At 42.8% G+C, this 21567-nt stretch overlaps 1 protein-coding gene and 1 pseudogene across 1 annotated transcript in view; one reads left to right on the top strand and one right to left on the bottom strand.

Annotated features, from left to right (window-relative positions):
* SNX29 (sorting nexin 29) overlaps positions 1-21567 on the top strand; it is a 507745-nt gene that overhangs the window by 156166 nt on the left and 330012 nt on the right. The window lies entirely within an intron of this gene.
* LOC102742800 (ATP synthase peripheral stalk subunit F6, mitochondrial pseudogene) lies at positions 8924-9345 on the bottom strand (annotated as a pseudogene).

Below are 21567 nucleotides of genomic sequence, written 5' to 3'. Positions count from 1 at the left end.
CTAGAATTTCCTGAAGGGCAGTCTCCAGAAGGAAGGGAATGGAGTGACTCCCCCAAAAGCAGGTGAATTTCTTCCACCTGGAAATGTTGGCAAATCCAGGATCTTGGATTTCAGGTCTTTGAAGTGAAGAGTAGAGGAACTTCTGCTGGTCACAGGGTAGGGAGCCCTACTTTTTAGGCTTAATACAGCATTTAGGTCAAATTCACGTTTGTCTAATAATTATTACAGGTGTTCATTGTTGATCTCAGCTTGTGGCATGGTTGGTGGTCAGTTGTTACATCTGGTTGAGGACTTCGTTTTATTAGCTCTGCTCCTTACAGGCTGTGGTACCTTCAGGCAAGTCTCCTGCTCTCTACCTCAGTTTCCAATGGATGCCAAACCTACCTATCTCAAGGTGCTTTTGTGAGGACTGATGGGAAGCCTGAATTGATGAATGGTGAAGTTGTTAGCAGACATGCCCCCCACTGCTGATTGCTGGTGGTGGTCTGGGTGGGGCACACATGGGTTTTTAGTTTCCCCCTAACTTAGACCAAAAACTTCGAATTTTTATTCTGGAAGTATTACACTCTCTGAGAGTTTGTCTGTGTGTGTTTTCAAATTTTACTTTTTAATAATGTGAAGTGTTGCACAAGAATGAACTGCAGCTTGGTGCCTGAGGAGGCTCTCACATGGTTTGGCTTTGCTTACCAGCTGAGGAGAAGTAGATTATGTATGTGTCTTAAAATAAAAGGTGGTGTATTGTTCTTGGCAATTTAAGGGGGGAAGGGAATGGCAGGAAGGAGAGGGCCAGGCTGGAGGAAAGAGCACGGAGACAGGGCAGAGGGTGTCATGGTGGCTTGGGTGGGGCTGAGATCCGTCGTTGTTCTGCTCTGGTGGGTGGCACCTCCACCTGTGTCCCCAGGGCCTGAAAGAGCAGGGGGTGACACATGGATTAGGAGCTGGGGCTGAACCTCCGCTCCGCCATTGACTAGAGCTGTCACCTCGGTCATCATTCTTCTCTGAGCCTCCTGTTCTAGTCTGTAAAATGGAACCATAATACAATTTTCTTCATAGGGTTGTTGTACGGACTAAACAAGGAAATCTGGGCAAAGTGCCTAGAACTCGACAGCAGTTATTAAGGGTATAATGTTACATTGTTAAGAGTGTAATATTAGAATGAATGAATGTCATTTTTAGATAGGAAGGAAGTTGGCTATGCAATTCTCACTTTAAGGGTAATGGACACTGAGATTCGAAGACAAAGTAACTGATGTGAGGTATCGCAAGGCTCGTGAGTTGGTAAAGTTCGTCTGTGAGGGACCGGATAGTAAACACTTTGGGATCTGTCGACCCCATGATCTCTGTCGGAACTACTCGGCTCTGCCAGCGCAGTGTAGAAACGGCCACAGATGACACATCAATGAATAGTTGTGGCTGTGTATCCGAAAAACTCTAATTACAAGATACTGTTACCAACAAAACTTTATTTCCCATGGTTGTGGCTGCTTTTGGCCTGAGGCCTCATTTTGCCCTCCCCCCGACACCCCTCTTGCCAAGTGGTTAGTTGCCACGTGCTGAGTTAGCTACTTGCATCTAGGTCTTGAGGCTTCACATTCTAGCCCTGTCCCACTGTGACACCCAGCTGTGTCTACATGCGTATCAGAAGAAGCTTGTCTGCCAACCAGGAGCCAGACACCTGCTTTTGCAGCCGCTGAGACCCTTTGGGAGAAGGGAAGGGCTTCATTTCCCAACTTGTGAGATGCTGGTAGAGAAGTTTCCTTTCTTTAGGGCTTAATGTATTTTAATTCCTTGGATGCTTGGCTGGGTTTTGCAGCCTTGCCGCTGTTTGTTGATGGTTCAGCAAAAGTGAAAGTGATTGATGGGAAGTCTTTATCTGCAATGGCAGGCTCCTGCTAACTGTCCCTAAAATGACAGAGCCTCAGACTCCAGATCAGCACCTCCTCGGTGTTCCGTCGCTGCTGCACAGCATCCCCCAGGGGCCTCTCCTGGGACGTGGCGGGGCCATCGGCTTTGTGCTCCTGAGCTGCAGGAACAACCATGTGGGAGGGGTGGTGGAGCGGAACCCCTCAGGAGCGTGCTCGGCTCCCGGTCAGCCTGTGACCGCTCTGCTCGAAGGGCAAGAAGAAGTCACTGGAGTTTTTCCAGCTTTGACCTCGGCTCAGAGGAAAGTGTTCACTCTGGGCAGACGGGCGGTGGAGGGGTTTGTCGCTGGACTCCTGCCAACTGCATGGCAGGTTCGTGCCAGGTGCCCTGGGCCTGGCAGGGGCAGGATGGAGCGGTGACAGCACCCCACCTTGTGTGGCATTCACCAACCGTCAAGGCAGCCTCGGAACCAGCACAAAAGACTTCTCAAAGCTCATTTAAAAACCGAGGGAATAGGTGTATTTTCCACGCGATAACCCTGTTGGTGCTTTCTTAGTAACGAATGATACAAAGATGAGGAGGTTACACAACGAGATGAAAATGGAACCTACTGGGCGGCTTGTTGGAAAGTGCCTAAGTTCTCCCCCTTACTAATAAACAGCATGTTGAAGGAGATTGTGTGTTGTGTGCGGTTGAGCTCTTTGGATTTTTGGAGGAGGAAAATGGTTCTATAAATTGCAAATATTGTTAGTCTACTGCAAATCGTAAGTCTTCCGTCCTTGAGCTAGGAGGGACATAGCTTAGTGTCCTCTCCAGAGAAGCCTAACAAAAAATGTTAATTACATTTCGTTTACCGCTTAGGTAACTTCCAAAGGGAGATGGGGCTTGGGAATAATTATTTGGGGATTTTTCCATTTTGGGAGCTGATGCTTAGGGATTATCTAAATTGTTACTAATCTTACTGGGCTGCATGTTACTCCCTGCCTCACTTATAAACTTGCCATGGCATTGGCCTCGTCAGAAGTGGGTCACTATTTGCTAAACACTGAATTATGTCCTCCCCAAATTCCTATGTTTGCAGTCCTAACCCTTGATGTGACTGTATGTGGAGACAGGGTCTTGAAGGAGTAATAAAGGATAAATGAGGTCATCAGGGTAGGACCCTGATCCAAAATGATGGATGTTGTTAGGTTCTTAGGAGAAGAGGAAGAGCTAGCAGGAAGGAATGCAGGCACACAGAGGAAAGACTGTGTGAGGACACCAGGAGAAGGAGACCATCTGGAAGCTGAGGGGAGTGGCCTCGGGAGTAAACCAAACCTCCTACACTTTGGTCTTGGGCTTCCAGCCTCCAGAGCGCCAGGAAATACATGTGTAGTGATGTACGCCACCCGGTCTGTGGTACTTGGTTATGGCAGCCCTAGCAGACTAAGACATGATTCACTGATGTCTCTTGTCCTATCTTCTGACAGGTGCACGTTCAAATCCTGGGTCCACGGCTTATTAGCTGTGAGTACTTGGGGCAGATTAATGAACCATCCTGTGTCTCAGTTTCTTTTTCTGTAAAGTGGGGTTAGTATATGTCCCAGAAATGGCGTATTCTGTGATTGTGTGTTTTTGTAGTGTGACTTGTGAAAGGGTTTGACTCCATCTGAGCCTTGTTTTCTGAGAGTAACCCATAGGCTGGTGTTCCGTATCCCGTTTTTTGTTTTTTTTAATTGGTTTTCTGTGACTTCCATCCCTCAGTGATGGAGGCAAACATCTCCCTAGCATTTATGGCCAGAGCGGGGTGGTATAGGGGGAAAACAAGCTGGTCCTGGGGTCAGGCTGCATGTGTTGGTGGGGGGGTGGGGTGGGGGCGCTGGCTGCTTTTCTACTTAAAGCTGCAGTCGGCTCAGCTGTATAATGGGGCCAGCGTGGAGTTGGGCTGGAATTCTTATATGTTGCACAGACTAGGACTCTGTGACGCCATTTTAATCCACGTGGGGCTACATCCCTCATGGCGGTCCTGGTGGTTTTTCTCCCCGGTGGGGGGGGAGTTGGGTATTAGTCTGTTCAGGGTCTTAATAAAAGACGTTATCAGTCTTATTTTGAGGCAGACCTTGTTGGTTATATGTTCGCACATCCTCAATGCGTGGTATAAAGCAGGTGCTCAATTATTTTTATTAAGTTTTATTGATACACAATTCACATGTGGTAGAATTCATCTACTTCAAGAATGCAGTTTAGTGGTTGTTAGTACATTGGCAGCATTGAATTGTTTTCTCAATTTTAAATAGGAATATGAATGAATTCATTATCTGGTGCCTCACTTGTAGCGTTCCCTCATTCGGTCGGTGTTGGTGGAGCGCCTGGTACGTGCCAGGTGAGGTGCTAGTTCCAGCCCTGGGGATCCAGCAGTATCCCAGGCACGTGAAATTGTGTGCCTTCATGGAGGTCACATTCTTGTGAATTTGGGAGGACGAAAGCCAGGATTTGGTAGTGGTTGGCCTTCCCTCCCTCATGTAGCTGCTGGCCAGCTATTGAACAGGGCTACCTAGCGGTAACTCTGTCTGACCTTAGACTTCATTGTTTCTGCCATTCCACAAGTTGCTAATGTGGACTCTGTGTCACTGTAGTTTTCATCTGATCAGTATTCACTGGATGTGGGGAAAGGACCAAGGTCAGGAAATACCAGGGTGGAGGTTCCATGCTTCAGTGAGCTCCGGAGGATGAGATGTGAAGGGACCTCTCCGGATGAACACCTGGTTACAGGGTACGGCTGCAGTGGGGGGCTGCAGTAAGATTCTTTACGTACGCTTTCCCCATCCTTAGAAAAAAATCCTTTTGCATCTATATCGTCTGAGCCCTTAGCCAATAACGTACTTTTTCACTTTAATTCTTGTTTAGTCTTAGTTCCATAAGTTGACGTAAGTTCTGTAAGTTTTTGCCCCAGCTCTTTGGCTGGCTGGCTAGTCATTTGGGTTTTTGGAAGCTTGTTCTCTGCTATTTTGTGGGGAGCTAGGTGGGATGGGCTGGTGTTTTCAGGAACAACCAGCTCAGACTTCCTTCACGTAGTTACTAGTTTGTGTTCTTTATACTTGAAATAAACTAGGTGGACCTGAATACCCTTAGATCACATTTTCTTGATTATCTTAAATAGGTTACTATGTCTTTTGGAAGCATTGCTTTGGAAGATGGATGATAACCTAAGTTTCTTACCCTTAGAAGTCACTAGCCTGAGGGGATTCTTCTTTCTCCCATGGTCAGTAATTGCACTAGACTGCATCTTGGTGTTAGTCACTCAAAATTCGTATTCCAGGTACATGGTGTGCTCTGACAATATGTAATAGCAAATTTCTTGCAACAAAGTTTTGTTCCTCTCCAGGGGCTTCTGTTTGCTCTATATTGGTTCTTATTTGTCCTGAGAATTTGTCACTTTCTCTCAAATCACTTTTATCCCTTTATTTCCTTTCAGTTTTTTTCTTAGTGTTTTTGAAAGTTTTTTCTTTTCTTTTTCTTTTTTGACCTTCTAAGTGTTCCTTCTAGGTTGGTATTCATTTCTGAAATGTTTTCTTCAATTGCCTGAGTTCTGTCACTTCATGACTGCGTCTAATTCTGCTTCATGTTGTTTTTTCCTGTGTTCCATCATTTCTGTGTGTCTTTTTTTTTCTCCATGTGTCTTTGAACATAGTTCGAAATAGAAAGTTGCAGTTACATGGGTATTTCTGGCATGCCTTCATTACATGTAGATATGTTCCACCTGTTACTCTTACTTCTTAGAACTTTGGGATTTTATCTGATTTAAATTGATACACAATTGATTTAAATTTATTAATTTATTTTAAAATTAAAATCAAAATTTTAATAATATAATATATATAATAAATTTTAATAAAATTTTAAATTAAAATTTTTAAATTAAAATTTATTAAAATAAATTTAAATTGATACACAACACAATCCTTCTGTTGCTCTTCATGTGTAGTCAGGAAAGTAAACTTCTGGAGGGAGGTGGGGTTGATGGCTGCCTTTTCCAACTTGGCAGTGCTCCCTCTTCTGTTTTGATGGTGTGATCAGGTGCGTGGGAGCCTTTTCCCTGAAGCTTCCTGTCCTTGTCCTGCTGCCCTGCCTTTACCTTGGTTGTCTTCTCTCGCCTCTGGTGTGTCTCTCCTCCATTATGATTCCACTCCAGTGTGTGGTGTCTTTATTGTGGGGCCCTGCCCTGGAAAGGAGATTTAGTGGGCCAGTTTCCAGGATGAGTGGAGGCCAGCCTACATGAGCCCCGTCAGCCTCCCCGTAGGTTCCTTGTACTCAGCTGCTGCAGGGAGGAGGGAAACTCCCCCAGTGTTTCTGTACTTGATGGTTCAGCATGTTCCTTCCCAGGGAGTACCCGTGGTGGTTGAGGGGGTTGTTTTTGCAGGATATCTTATCAGATGCCCTGGTTGCTTCCCTCTGCACTCACCTGCACAGAAGGTGATGCCACCATGGCTGATGGTTTGTCCTTAGCGGCTTATTAGTCACCCAGCTTTACATTATCCATAAGCTTGTGGTTTTGGTATTTAGTTATGTATATATTTAGAGAGATTATAAAAATATGCTGCTCTCCCTACTGTTTTCCTAGAATCCCTTCCTGAGTAGACCTTTAAAATAACACTGATAAATGCCCCCCCACCCCCCGCCAAAATAATAATTCCACCAGATAAAGCACAAAAGAGGGAAGTTGCCATTGGATGTGAAATTGAAGGTGAATAGTCAGCTGGTAACAGGCTGATTGATTACGGTGGATCATAGTTCATTTTCCTTCATGAAACTGCTGATTCTTTTGGTTCCTAAGCATCTTCATTCGTTCCCAGCAGTGCTTCTCGTTCCGGGTGCTGCGGAGGGCTTCTGGGGGCTGAGGCTGTGAATCCTTCAGCCCATGATGTCGCCAGAGGGGCTGAGGTGCCAGGCGCCCCTGGCGAGTCACCTCCAGCCTGAGCAGCTTCATCTGTTTACCCTCAGGGGGGCATAGAAAAGTCATTTTGAGTCCTGCTATGGATTTCTTTATTCACCAAACATTCCTTATTTAAAAAACATTCCCTAAGGTTTTTTTTTTTTTTTTTTTTAAATTTCAAACCTACCCAAAATGTGCAAGGTTAGTACAGTGAATTTGGGTACACATACACTTCTCCTAGATTGACCAGTGGTTAACACTTAGCACATTTGTCTTTATTTCCATTTTTTTTTTTAAATTTAAATTCTAGTTAGTTAACATAAAGTGCAGTATTGGTTTCTGGAGTTGACTTCAGTGATTCATCACTTACAGCACCCAGTGCTCATCACAAGTGCAGTCTTGAATGCCCACCACCCACCACCTCCCTTATCAACCCTCCCTTCTCTATTGTTAAGAGTCTCTTAGGGCTTGTTTCCCCCCTCTCCTTTTTTTTCTTTCCCCTTTCCCATATGTTCATCTATTTTCTTTCTTAAATTCCCCGTATGAGTGAGACCATAGGGTATTTGTCTTTCTCTGACTTACTTCACTTAGCGTAATACACTTTGGCTCCGTCCATCATTTTTTGGTGGCTGAGTAATATTCCATTGCATATATACCACATCTTCTTTATTCATTCATCAGTAGATGGACACTTGGGCTTTCTCCATAGTTTGGGTACTGTAAATAATGCTGCTGTACATATCAGGGTGCATGTACAGCTTTGAATCTGTATTTTTATATCCTTTTGGGTAAATACCCAGTAGTGCAATTGCTGGATTGTAGGGTAGTTCTATTTTTAACTGTTTGAGGAACCTCCATACTGTTTTCCAAAGCTGCTGCACCAGCTTGCATTCCCACCAACGGTGTAGGAGGGTTCCCCTTTCTCCGCATCCTCACCAACACCTGTTGTTTCCTGTGTTGTTAATTTTAGCCATTCTGACAGGTGGGAGGTGATATCTCATTGGGGTTTTGATTTCTATTTCCCTGATGATGAGTGATGTTGAGCATCTTTTCACGTATCTGTTAGCCAACTGGATGCCTTCTTTGTACAAATTGTCTATTCATGTCTTCTGCCCATTTCTTAACTGGATTATTTATTTTTGGGGTGTTGAGTTTGATAAGTTCTTTGTATATTTTGGTTACTAACCTTTTATCAGAATGTTGTTTGCAAATATCTTCTCCCATTCTGTAGGCTGCCTTTTAGTTTTGTGGATGGTTTCCTTCACTGTGTGGAAGCTTTTTTTATCTTGATAAAGTCCCAATAGTTCATTTTTGCTTTTGTTTCCCTCGCCTCCAGCAATGTGTCTACTAAGAAGTTGTTATGGCCGAAGTAAAAGAGGTTGCTGTCTGTGTTCTCCTCTAGGATTTTGACAGATTCCTGTCTCACATTTAGGTCTTTAATCCATTTTGAATTTATTTTTGTGTATGGTACAAGAAAGTGGTCCAGTTTCATTCTTCATGTGGCTGTCCATTTTTCATGACACTGTTTGTTGAAGAGACTGTTTTTCCCATTAGGTATTCTTTTTTTCTTCATTAAAGATTAGTTGACTATATAGTTGTGGGTCCATTTCTAATTTCTGTATTCTGTACTATTGATCTGTGTGTCTGTTTTTGTGCCACTACCCTACTGTCTTGATGACTACAGCTTTGTAACAGAGCTTGAAATCTGGAATCGTGATGCCTCTAGTTTTGTTTTTCTTTTTCAGGATTGTTTTGCTATTTGGGGTCTTCCATGGTTCCATACAAATTTTAGGATTGTTTGTTCCAGCTCTGTGAAAAATGTTGATGGTATTTTGATAGGGATTGCATTTAATGTGTGGGTTGCTTTGGGTAGCATAGACATTTTAACAGTATTTGTTCTTTCAATCCATAAGCAGGGAATGTTTTTCCATTTCTTTGTGTCTTCCTCAATTTCATAAGTGTTGTATAGTTTCCAGAGTACAGATCTTTTAACTCTTTAGTTAGGTTTATTCCTAGGTATCTTACTGGTTTTGGTGCAATTGCAAATGGGATCGATTCCTCAATGCCTCGATTTCTATTTCTTTTTCTTTTTCTTTTTCTTTTTTGACAGTTGAGAAATATATGTTTATTCTGATACAGTTGTACAACTAATCTAGGACAAATTACCAAATTTTACATTCTTTCTTCAGGACTGGGGTTTTTCGATGACTTCAAATTTAGGATCTTCAAATTCGAAGTCCGGGAATGTATTTATTTCTGCTTTGCCATACATTTGCTTAAGCTTAAAAAGCTCCCTCTCTAGGTCTTGCTGGTACTCTGGGCCAGTATCAACGGGTCCTCCAGATGCCTGTCGCTTAGTTCTGTATTCTCTAGTCTTGTCCACAAAGAGTTTCTGCACAGGATCAAGTTCCTTATTAAATGCCACTGCTGTCACACCACTGTTCCTCCTCAAATGAACTGAGACTGCAGACCGAATGAGAGAGGAGAACCTGAAGAGCCTCTGAAGAATCATGGTGATTCTGTTACTTGCACTCAGTCCCGAGCTGCCAGAGCCTCTGCGGCCGCCACCGTTCTACCTTGATTTCTTTTTCTGTGGCTTCGTTATTGGTGTAGAGAAATGCAACAGATTTTTGCACACTGATTTTATATCCTGTGACTTTGCTGAATTCATATGAGTTCTACCAATTTTTTGGTGGAATCTTTCAGGTTTCCTGTATAGATTATCACTTTGTCTGCACAGAGTGGAAGTTTGACTTCTTCCTTGCTGATTCGGATGCCTTTTCTTTTTATTGTCTGATTGCTGAGGCTGACTTCCAGTACTATGTTAAATAGTAATGGTGAGAATGGACATCCTTGTCTTACTTCTGACTATAGGGGAAAGGCTCTGAATTTTTTGCCATTGAAGATGATATTAGCTGTGGGTCTTTTGTATATGACCTTTATGATGTTGAGGTATGTTCCATCTGTCCCTACTTTGTTGAGTGTTTTTATCCAGAAAGGATGCTGTATTTTGTCAAATGCTTTTTGTGCATCTATTGACAGGATCATATGGTTCTTAAACTTTGTTTTGTTAACGTGGTGTTCCACGTTGATTTTTTGCAGATACTGAACCACCCCTGCAGCCCAGGAATAAATCCCACTTGATCATGGTGAATAATTCTTTTAATGTACTGTTGACTTCGATTTGCTCGTATTGAGAATTTTTATTTCCATGTTGATTAGGGCTACTGGCCAGCAATTCTTCTTTTTAGTAGGGGAGGGAGAGGGAGAGAGAATCTGAAACAGACTCCAAGCTGAGTGCAAAGCCCGAAGTCGGGCTTGATCCCATGACCTGAGCCAAAACCAGGAGTTGGATGTTTAATGGACTGAGCCACCCAGGCGCCCCTGTTGGGAGATTTTTGATTACTGATTCAATTTCTTTGCTGGTTATGATCTGTTCAAATTTTCTATTTCTTCCTGTTCCAGTTTTGGTAGTTTGTTTCTAGCAATTTGTCCATTCCTTCCCAATTGCCCAGTTTGTTGGCATATAATTTATCATAGTATAAATGTGTTGGTTGTGATATCTCCTCTTATATTTGTGCTTTTATCTATTTGGGTCCTTGCTCTTTTCTTTTCGATAAGTCTGGCTAAGGGTTTTATCACTTTTATTCTTCCAAAGAACCAGCTCTTAGTTTCACTGGTTTGTTCTACTGTTTTTTGTTTGTTTGTTTGTTTCTATATAGTTTATTTCTGTTATAATATTTATTATTTTCCCTTCTTCTGCTGGCTTTGGGTTTTATTTGCTGTTCCTTTTCTAGCTCCTTTAGGTGTAAGGTTAGGTTGTGTATTTGAGACTTTTCTTGCTTCTTGAGGTAGGCCTTGCAATATACTTCCGTCTTAGGGCTGCCTTTGCCACATCCCAAAGGGTTTGGACTGTTGTGTTTTCATTTGCATTCATGTATTTTTTTAAATTAATTTCCTGGTTAACCCATGCATAATTTTTTTGTATTTTTTTTTCATCTCTTCATCTCTTGTTGCAGTCTTTGGTTTAAAATCTAGTTTGGGGCTCCTGGGTGGCTCAGTTGGTTAAGCGACTGCCTTCAGCTCAGGTCATGATCCCAGGGTCCTGGGATCGAGTCCCACATCGGGCTCCCGGCTCAGCGGGGAGCCTGCTTCTCCCTCTGACCCTCTCGTCTCTCATGCTGTTTTTCTCTCGCTCGCTCTCCAATAAATAAATAAAATCTTTAAAAAAATAAATAAATAAAATAAAATCTAGTTTGTCTGATGTAACTGGCTACTCCAGCTTTCTTTTGACGACGTCCATTAGCGTGGTAGATGGTTTTCCATCCCCTCACGTTCAATCTGCAGGTGTCTTTAGGTCTAAAATTAGTCTCTTGTAGGCAGCATAAAAATAGATCTTGTTTTTTTTTTAATCCATTCTGAAACCCTATGTCTTTTGATTGGAGCATTTAGTCCATTTATATTCAGAGTGATTATTGAAAGAGATGAATTCAGTGTCATTGTGTTGTCTGTAGAGTTGGTATTTCTGGTGATGTTCTCTGGTCCTTTCTAGTCTTTGTTGCTTTGAGTGTTTTTTCCCCCACTCATAGAGTCCCCCTTAATATTTCTTGCAGGGCTGGTTTAGTGGTCATGAACTCCTTTACTTTTTTTTTTTTTTTTTTTGGTCTAGGAAACTCTTTATCTTTCTTTCTATTCTGAATGACAGCCTTGGTGGATAAAGCATTCTTGGCTGCATATTTTTCCCATTCAGCATGTTAAATATTTCCTTTTATTCCTTTCTGGCCTGCTGAGTCTCTGGACAGATCTGCTGCAAACCTGATCTGTCTTCTCTTGTAGGTTTAGGTTTTTTTCCCCCTTCCTGCTTTTAGGATTCTTTCCTTGTCTATGTATTGTGTGAGTTTGACTATGATAAGCCTTGGCGATGGTCAGCTTTTGTTGAATTAATGGGAGTTCTCTGTGCTTGGATTTTGGTGTGTGTATGCTTCCCCATATTAGGGAAGTTTTAGCTGTAATCTGCTTGAATAAACGTTTTGCTCTCTTTTCATTTTCTGTGACTCTTAGGATACCAATGTTAGTCTGTTTTAATAAGTCGCTGAGTTCCCTAAGTCTGCCTTTGTGATCTATTACCTTTGTTTCCCTCTTCTTTTCAGTTCATTATTTTTCACGGTTTTATATTCTGTATCACCGATTCCTCTGGTTTGTCCATCCTCATTTTTATGGCATCCATTTGAGTCTGCATCTCAGTTATAGCATTTTTAATTTCAGTTTGACTAGATTTTAGTTATTCTATCACTGCAGTAAGGGTTTCTCTAGTGTCTTCCATGCTTTCTTAAAGCCCAGCTAGTATCCTTAAAATTGTTTTTAAATTCTAGTTCAGACAGCCTACTTATATTTGCATTGATTAAATCTGTGGCTGTCCTTTCTTCCTGTTCTTCCTTTGGGGTGAATTCCTCTGTCTTGTCATTTTGGAGGGGAGGGGAAAGGCAAAATAAAATAATTTTAAAAATCGAAAAAAACCCTAAAGTACAAAACAGAACTTAGGGCGCCTGCGTGGCTCAGTCGTTGAGCGTCTGCCTTTGGCTCAGGTCATGATCCCAGGGTCCTGGGATCGAGTCCCACATCGGGCTCCCTGCTCGGCAGGAAGCCTGCTTCTCCCTCTCCCACTTCCCCTGCTTGTGTTCCTGCTCTCGCTGTCTCTCTCTCTGTCAAATAAATAAATAAAAAATCTTTAGTATATGTGCTGCCGAAGCGAGCACTAAATAAAAAATCTTTAAAAAACAAACGAACAAACAAACAAACAAAAAAACAAAAACAGAACTTAGATCCTGGGTGTGTTTTGGTCTGCTTGTTATAAGAAGCTTGTTAGAAAAGTAGAAAGAAAAAGAAAAAAATATATATAAAATTAAAAAATGGCTCTGTATCCAATAAAAACAAACAAACAAACAAAAAACAAAGACAAAACAAAAAGAAACAGACCCCAAAAGATGCTGGATCCTGTTTCCCCTAGAGCTGAAGCTTTGCATCACTCTCTGATCAGTAGACTTAGTGTGGGTGAGAGGTTTGTGTTGGTCTTCTGGGGGAGGAGCCTGCTGTTCTGATTCTCAGGTGGAATTGCCCTATCCACTCTTTTTCTTAATAAAAGAATAAACACACACATGTTGTACATAACTTTTTTTTCTGAGATATTGGAAAAATGGTTTCAGTCATGGTGATTCTTTAGCCCTAATTCCTTCTACATTTATTTCCCAAGAATAAAGACTGTATCCTATATTACTATAATATTATGATGCCTGAGAAGGTAAATCTACAATATTTAACATACAGCCTGATGTGGGGGAAAAAAGGCAAAATGAAAAATTAAATTTTCTTCCTACAACCTATCGACAAGTCCTTGAAACAGGCAGAGTGACACTCCTTTAGGAACTCAGCTGCCTCGATGTTAATACATTGCCAAGAGCAAGAGGCAATTTTAGCCCGACCCACAGGATCCTTTGAGTCTTGTTTAAGATATAAAAAGTCTTTTAGGAACTTCCTTTATCTCTACCCCCAAGGTACATGTTGGTAGCCATCCCCCAAGCATATGACCCACTGATATACATCTGAAGGGTCTCATGACGAAGGTTTTATTAGACAGTTAAAAATGACCTTTTCCCAACAATAGCTAGCCCCCTCAAGGTCCTGGAAACCTTGCTTCCAAAATTCCTTAGAGACTTACACACATCTAACCCCTTGCCAACTTGGAAGTGTATAATGGGCCACTCCTCATGACCCTGGTGCAGCTCTTTCAGCCCACGGGTCCTGTCCCTGTGCTTTAATAAAATCACCTCTTTGCACCAAAGACATCTCAAGAATTTTTTCTTGGCCATCAGCTCCAGACCCCAACAACACTCCAAAATGACATCACTGCCCATAGTTCTATTCCTTTATTGTTCCTAAAAGGTCTTTTTTTTTTTTTTTTAAGTAATTATCCCCCCTAGAGTCCGGTGCTAAATGAAGTGGATGCGTTCATTATCTTGGGTTATTGTGTTGTCAGACCATCTTTGAGCATGAGTTCCATGCTGTGCAGTACATGCTGCATGTTGTGCACGGCCAAGTTCCTGCTTCTGAGGAGCTCCTGCCTACAAGCAGCCACGTTATAAACAAAAGCAAGGAAGTTTTGGACCTCCTAGAGCTTCCTGCTGGTTGCTGTATTCCTGAGTTGCAATCGCCTTTATAACAAAAGGCATCCAGTTCCCTCCTGGACTTGAAGACCACCGTGCCTCTTCAGCTTCCTGGAATGCACAGGATTTCATTCAGGTTTGGGCACTGACCTATATAAAGCCATCTTCAGAGCTTTCCAGGCACATTGTTCTGGCCTTCTGGAATTTTCTGGGAACCTGGAGACCAGAGAACAGACACTGCTTATATTTAGTAGTGTCCTTCATAGTTTCTCAATAACTCATCCTCAAGGTGTATGGAATTGAATATAGTAGAAAAATGTTTTCATCCAGTGGAGACAAGCAGCAGTGACAAGACAACTTGAAGGAGCCTCTTTGTGTGTTTTTTTTATTTTTTGGTTTTGGTGTTTTTTCTTTTCTGCTCTGTCGACTTGCAGTCATTGTCTGTTCAGGGAAAATAATTGTGTTTCCTCAGAGATGTGTTTTAGTTGGCTACATCCTGTGGGCTGACTGTTCATGAAGGTGAATGTGCCTTTTTGAGCAGGCCAGTGAATGTTGTGCTGTGGTCACGAAACCATAAGCCGTCATGTAGGGAGGGCTGTTGGTATGAACCTGGACTTAAAACGCTGTGGTAGCCTAAGTTTTATATCCCATCTTTGCTTTGACCCTGAAATTTCTGTCCCACAGCTGTTTCTGGAATTGGTCGGAGTGCCAGTGTTTATGTGTAGTGGGGCTGGGAGGGGGTGTCTCAAACTGGAATTCCTGCAGGGGCCAAGTGGATAATGGAAGTGAAGAAAGCAGGGCCTAGGAGAGAATAGGCAGTGGGGGGACCCTTTGGGACACTAGACAGCACTTGTCCTACCTGAAGGAGCAGCCGGCTACTTGTTGCCACCCATGCGCGGCCCCGAGAGCCCGTAGGCCCTCTGTGGTGACACATGGGCTTTTTTCCAAGATAAGTTGAAAACCTGGATCTTGGAGGAAATACCTTGATTTTTAATTACTTGTATCTAATAAAACCGCATCGCACATGCACACACACACACCATCCATCCATCCATCCATCCATCCCCACCCCATAACCCCTGAGGGTCAACAGAGCAGGTCTTCCAGCCAGACAGCCTTGTGTAGTAACCTTTGTCTTTCTCTCTCTCTTTCTGCTTCTCGGCCTCCATTGTTGTATTTTGTTGTTCCCTGTTAAATTTGGCTTTATTCATAGAGTCTCCATTTCCTGCCTGTGGTCTCAAGGGGCTGGGATTTGATGAGACTATTGTGACTTACTCAAGAGCCAAATTGAGTTTTCTCCTTGGTATTCAGATGCAGGATGTGTCTGCCTCCCAAGGCTTCAGCAGTGGCAATAGCTCCTCCACAGACCATCAAAATCCCAGACGCCGCACCACCTTCCTGAAGGAGGGGGCCATTCTAGCACCCCACCCCCACCCCCCCACCCCCCGCTTCCTCATAGGCAGGCTGCACAGTAATGGTGAGCACGCCCCCTCATGCCCAAATGCTGCTGGAAGTGTTGGCCAGGTTCAGCAACAGTGGTCCTGCTGGCCTTGGCACAAAGGAGGTAGGTAGGTTTCATGAATTGCAGCCCTCTGAACTATGATGTTTATCAAAGTAATAGTACGAGCTGGGCCATGTTCCTCTCAGATCCTATTTAATGTGCTGTATTTATATTTATAAAGCAACCTTTTCTGGCTTTTCAGCACCAATTATGAGCTATTTAACCCTTTCAACCCTACTTAGTGGGTTGTTACTATAAACCCACGTTTTCATTGGTTGCAAGCCTGTTTTTTTTTTTTTTTTACACATCTTTTTACTTTGAAAAAATTTAAAAATTGCTGAAGAATTGCAAGAATAGTGGAAGGACTCCCGTGTACCTTTCAGCCAAATTAACTAGTTGTTAGCATTTTATCATATTTGAGGTAGATTTCTCTGTATCTACCTATAAAAACATTTTTCCTGATCATTTTTAAGTGCTGTGTTTCCTAAGAACAAGAGCATTTTCATAAATACCTATCGTGTGTTGGTAAAATTCAGGAAATATATCACTGATGTCATAGTATGTGATGCCCGCATTCATATTTAACCAGTGAGGCCAATTAAGCCTTTTATGGCCATTTTCTTGGCCCAATCCAGAATCTGGTCCAGAATCTGGCATTGCATTGAACTCTTGCATCTGTTAAATCTCCCTTAATCTGGAGCCCTTCCACACTGTCTTTGTTTTTCATGACCTTGACTTGTGCATTCCTTTTCTGGCCAGTTGCTTTGTACACCATCCCTCAGTCTGGGTTTGGCAGCTGTTGGTTCATGATTAGATTCAGGTTATGCATTTTTGACAGGACCTGAAGGGTTTTAAATCCAATTCCTCTTGGTCTAAGACAGGGACACTAACTGGCACATAGACTTACGGTCTGATGGAGGGCAGAGCTTGGTTCTGAGAGGTGCATGTGAAGGAGCTCTGGGGCCCTGGCCAGAACTTGGCTCACAGGTGGGTCTTGTTGGGCATGTGAGCTGGTTTTTTTGTTTGTTTGTTTTTCCTAAATTGTGAATCAGTGTTTTAAGACCTTAAAACTCGACAGAGAACTCCAGATTGTCAGCTGCTCTTGAACAGCTTGAAGATCTGTGACACTGGGGCCCCAGTCCCGTGTGCCTGTTGTTGAGTCATAGATGTCCCCTGCAGACGTGTGCACTCTCCTGTGACTCCTACCTTCCCATGATGTGTGATGGGTATTTGATGTACGTTGCCCCTGCCTGCTTTCCTCCTGCATGTTACTCACCTGGCTCCTGTGGGTCTGCGAATCTGAGACCTCCAGAATAGCCCTGCAGTTAAGCTCTGTGTTCTGCTCCTGTACACGCTCAAGCATTCTTGTTGGGACCTTTTTCAGGGAACAGGTGGCCATTTCATAGCTGCTCCTTTTGCTCGTTCTTCCCTCTTGTGAGAGGTTGCCTTATTTGGCTCTATTATTGTTATCCCCCTGCAGTGATACGGTTTGCATTCACTCTTTCTAAAGGTAGATTGTCACATGGAGGACCTCAGGGTGTCCTAAACTGGCTCCCCAGGAAGCCGAATTCAGTGAGATGCTCCTTCAGCTCCCAGTTAATGTGGGAAAGGCTCTATCCCTAGAGGGGCGGACACTAGCCTGGGGAAATCAGGCAAGTATTTTCTGAGGAGGTGAGGTTGAATTGGTGATTCATCCAATTAGCCTGGGGGACTAGGACTCTATATTGATGCCTGACGTCGAAATACTCCAGGGATGACTTGTGCATTATTGAAGATCTTCCCTCTCCTTTCACTTCCGTGGAGAAAACCTTTTTCGGTTAGGAGACAATGATGGTAGAGCTCCTATTTATAATTTATGAATAATGATAACAGAAAAGAACAGCTAACATTTATGTAGTACTTATTTACCAGACACTTGATAGATAGTTGCATTTATACACACACACACACACACACACACACACACACTTATTTTAATTGTGCCTGTAATTTCTGAAGCAGGTATTTCTATTCTCCCATTTTATAGGTGATAAACCAGGGTCCAGAGAGGTAAGTGACTTGCCCAAGGTCACACAGGCAGAGCCAGCATTCATGTTAGGCCTGTTGGACCTCAAAGCAAACCCTTAAATGACCTAAAGGACAGAACTGAGCAGTAAGCTGCCTTAAGTCAGTGCCCTAAAGAAGTAACTCGAAAGAGTTTTGAGTGAGTGTAAATGACAGTCAAGTATGATTCGACTGTTAAGTTTGGAACCTTGTGATTTTCCTTTTGTGCTCAGGATATTTCGGGTGTGTGTCATCTGCAATTAATTACCTTTATGAGTTGCTGGAGTTGTTTGGGCTGTTTCCCTGGCTCTGGATATGAAATGTGGGGCCGGTGTGCCATTCTGAGTGAAATTTACCAGGTGGCTAATGAGATGGGGCTTATAAAAGAAAGAGTAAAATGGTGGGAACAGGGAGCGAGCACTAAAAATCAAACAAGCTTTTTACTCTCCCCTCCTTCTCCAGGTGGCAGATGAGAAATCACATAGCTCAAGTCAGAGAACAGTCAGGGAGAAATGCAGACTTCGGGAATTTGGGCCCCCTTGGTAATCCTGGCCCTGTTTTACTGGAGAAAAATGGCTGGAAAGACAGAAGTAGATTTCTTTCTTTCTTTCTGATTTTATTCATTTGATAGAAAGCAGAGAGAGAGCACACAAATGGTGGAAAGGGGCAGAGGGAGAAGCAGGCTCCTCGCTGAGCAAGGAGCCAGACATGGGGCTTGATCCCAGGACCCTGAGATCATGACCTGAGCCAAAGGCAGATGCTCAACCCACTAAGCCACCCAGGCACCCCAGTAGTCAGATTTCTTGTGCACAGTAAGGGACCACTGCTTTCTGAACCGCATTAGGGGGAGCATGATGGTGCCTCGGTGGGCTTTCACTCGGATCGGGTTGTGCTGGGAGAGTGCAGGGTAGCGAGTGGTTCTTGGGCTCAGGTGTGTCCCAGAAGTGACCTGGAAGCTGGTTAAAATGCAGATTCCAGGCCTACTCCAGAGTGCAAATGTTGAGTTCTGCAGCAGGGCCTGGGAATCTGCTTTGAGGTAATTTTTTTTTTTTTTTTTAACTTCTGAATATGTTTGTTTGCTGGGAACAGAACATTATTCTCCATAATGCATACAGTCATCCCAATCAGATAATTTACATTTTTACCATCTAGTCCTTTCTTCACATTCAGTCTTACCCTGATTTCCCAGTAATGGCCTTTCTTGTAAAATGATTGATTCCAGAATGACTTGTTGAATGTAATGTCTTCGGTCTGGAACAGTTTTTTCCCTGGACTTCTGTGACCTTGGCAGTTCTGAAGACGATCAGTCAGTTTATTTTGCAGAATGCCGCTCGGTTGGTTGGCTTGTTGTTTCTGAGATGAGCTTTCAGTCCATGCATCTTGGTTATTAACATCACCGAGGCACTGCATGCTCCTCTCCGAGCATCCTAGCAGGTGGTGCATGGCTTCAATTTGTCCCATTACTGATGATGGGAATTGTGATCCCTTGATCACTGTGGTGTCTGCCACCCTTCTGTGCTGGGAACATCTTCCTCCTTTGTGGTTGTTCAGTATTTTGTGGATTGGTAGTTGGAGTCTATGTAAATATCTCATTATGCATTAAACTTTCCACTTATTGCCAGGTTCATGGATTTCTGTTTTATTCAGTGGCTCATCATCCATTACTATCACCCTTTTGATAGTCTGATTGTCCTGGATTTGTCCAGAGGCACAGTTGGCGTCTGTGTCCTTTTGAAATGACCCCGTGAGTTCACATGGACACCCAGAATTCCAGTGCAACACCACACTGTTGACCTCCAGTCTTCTCACTTTATGTATTTGTTCCTCCCTTCTCTGAAGCAAGAACCCTGGCTCCTGCTGTCTGCATGTTTAGGTATTTATTTACTTTTGAGATTCCAGAGTTTTTATTTCTACTTATTTTTTTACTTTAAGTTTTTACTTCAATTCCAGTTAACATACAGAGTGATAGTTACTGTTCAGATGTGCAGGATAGTGATTCAACACTTCCATACATCCCCCTGTGCTCATCATGACAAGGGCGCTCCTCAGTCCCCATCACCCGTTTCACCCATCCCCCACCCACCCACCTCCCCTCTGGTGACCATCACTTCTCTATAGTTAAGAATGTTTCTTGCTTTGACTCTTTGCTCTCTCTCTCTCTCTCTGTCTCTCGCATTTGTTTCTCTTTGCTTATTTGTTTCTTAAATTCCATGTGAGTGAAATCATGTGGTATTTGTCTTTCTCTGACTTATTTTGCTTAGCATTACACTCTCTAGCTCCATCCCCATCGTTGCAAATAGCAAGATTTCATTCTTTTTTACGGCTGAATAATATTCCATTGTATATCCATCCCACACCCTCTTTATCCATTCATCAATCGATGGATACTTCTATCTATTGGTTGTTCTAAGTAAAGCTGCTATAAACATAGGGGTGTATTATCCCTTTGAATTAGTGTTTTTGTATTCTTTGGGTAAATACCCAGTAGGGTGATTCCTGGATCTTAAGGTAGTTCTATTTTTTTTTTTTTTAAAGATTTATTTATTTATTTGTCAGGGAGGGAGGGAGGGAGAGGGAGTGGCAGGCAGAGAGAGAAGCAGGTTCCCTGCTGAACAAGGAGCCTGATGCGGGACTCAATCCCAGGACCCTGGGATCATGACCCGAGCCAAAGGCAGATGCTTAACGGAGTGAGCCACTCAGGCGTCCCAAGGTAGTTCTATTTTTAACTTTTTGAGGAACCTCCGTACTGTTGCCCAGAGTGGCTGCACCAGTTTGTATTCCCACTAACAGTGCAAGAGGGTTCCCCTCTCGCCCACATCTGTTGTTTCTTGTGTTGTTAATTGTAGCCATTCTGACTGGTGTGGATTTGATTTGCATTTCCCTGATAAGTGATGATTATCTTTTCATGTGTCTGTTGGCTGTCTGGATGTCTTCTTTGGTAAAATGTCTGTTCATGTCTTCTGCCTGTTTTTTAATTGAATTACGTTGTTTTGGGGTGTTGAATTTAATAAGTTCTTTATATTGGATACTGTTTTTGTGCCAGTACCATACTCTTTTGATTACTAGAGCTTTGTAATACAGCCTGAAGTCCAGAATTATGATGCTTCCAGCTTGCTTTACTTGTTCAAGGTTGCTTGGGGTATTCGGGGTCTTTTGTGGTTCCATACAAATTTTCGGATTGTTGGTTCTCGTTCTGTGAAAAATGCTGGAGGTATTTTTTTTTTTTTTAAGATTTTATTATTTATTTATTTATTTGACAGAAAGAGAGATAGCGAGAGCAGGAACACAAGCCGGCGGGGGGGTGGTGGTGGGCGGAGAGGGAGAAGCAGGCTTCTGGCCGAGGAGGGAGCCCAATGTGGGACCCGATCCTAGGACCCTGGGATTATGGCCTGAGCCGAAGGTAGACGCTTAGCGACTGAGCCACCCAGGCACCCTATGCTGGAGGTATTTTGATAGGGATTGCATTAAATGTGTAGGTTGCTTTGGGTAGTATAGACATTTGAATAATACTTGTTCTTCCAATCCATGAGCATGGAATGTCTTTCCATTTCTTTATGTATTCAATTTCTTTTATCCATGTTTTATAGTTTTCAGAGTACATGTCTTTAATCTCTTTGATAAGGTTTATTCCTACGTTATCTTACTATTTTTGGTGCAATGACAAATGGAATTGTTTTGTTAATTTCTCATTCTGCCACTTCATTATTGGTGTATAGAAATGCAACAGATTCTGTCCATTAATTTTTGTATCCTGCGACTTCAATTTGTTTATTGGTTCTAACTGTTTTTTAGTGGAGTCTTTGATTTCTTTTTGTTTCTGATTGCTGTGGCTAGGACTTCCAGTATTATGTTGAATAAAAGTGGTGAGAGCAGACATCCCTGTCTTGTTCCTGACCTTAGAGGAAAAGCTCCATTTTTTTCCCATTAAGGATGATGTTAGTTCTGGGTTTTTAAAAATTTTTTTATTGTTATGTTAATCACCATACATTACATCATTAGTTTTTGATGTAGTGTTCCATGATTCGTTGCTTGCGTATAACACCCAGTGCTCCATGCAGAGCGTGCCCTCTTTAATACCCATCACCAGG

The sequence above is a fragment of the Leptonychotes weddellii genome, chromosome 5, assembly GCF_054177405.1.
Source record: "Leptonychotes weddellii isolate Sample4059 chromosome 5, ASM5417740v2, whole genome shotgun sequence".
NCBI lineage: Eukaryota > Metazoa > Chordata > Mammalia > Carnivora > Phocidae > Leptonychotes > Leptonychotes weddellii.
Note: the sequence above shows the minus strand (reverse complement) of the source record. Positions and strands in the feature narration are given on the sequence as shown.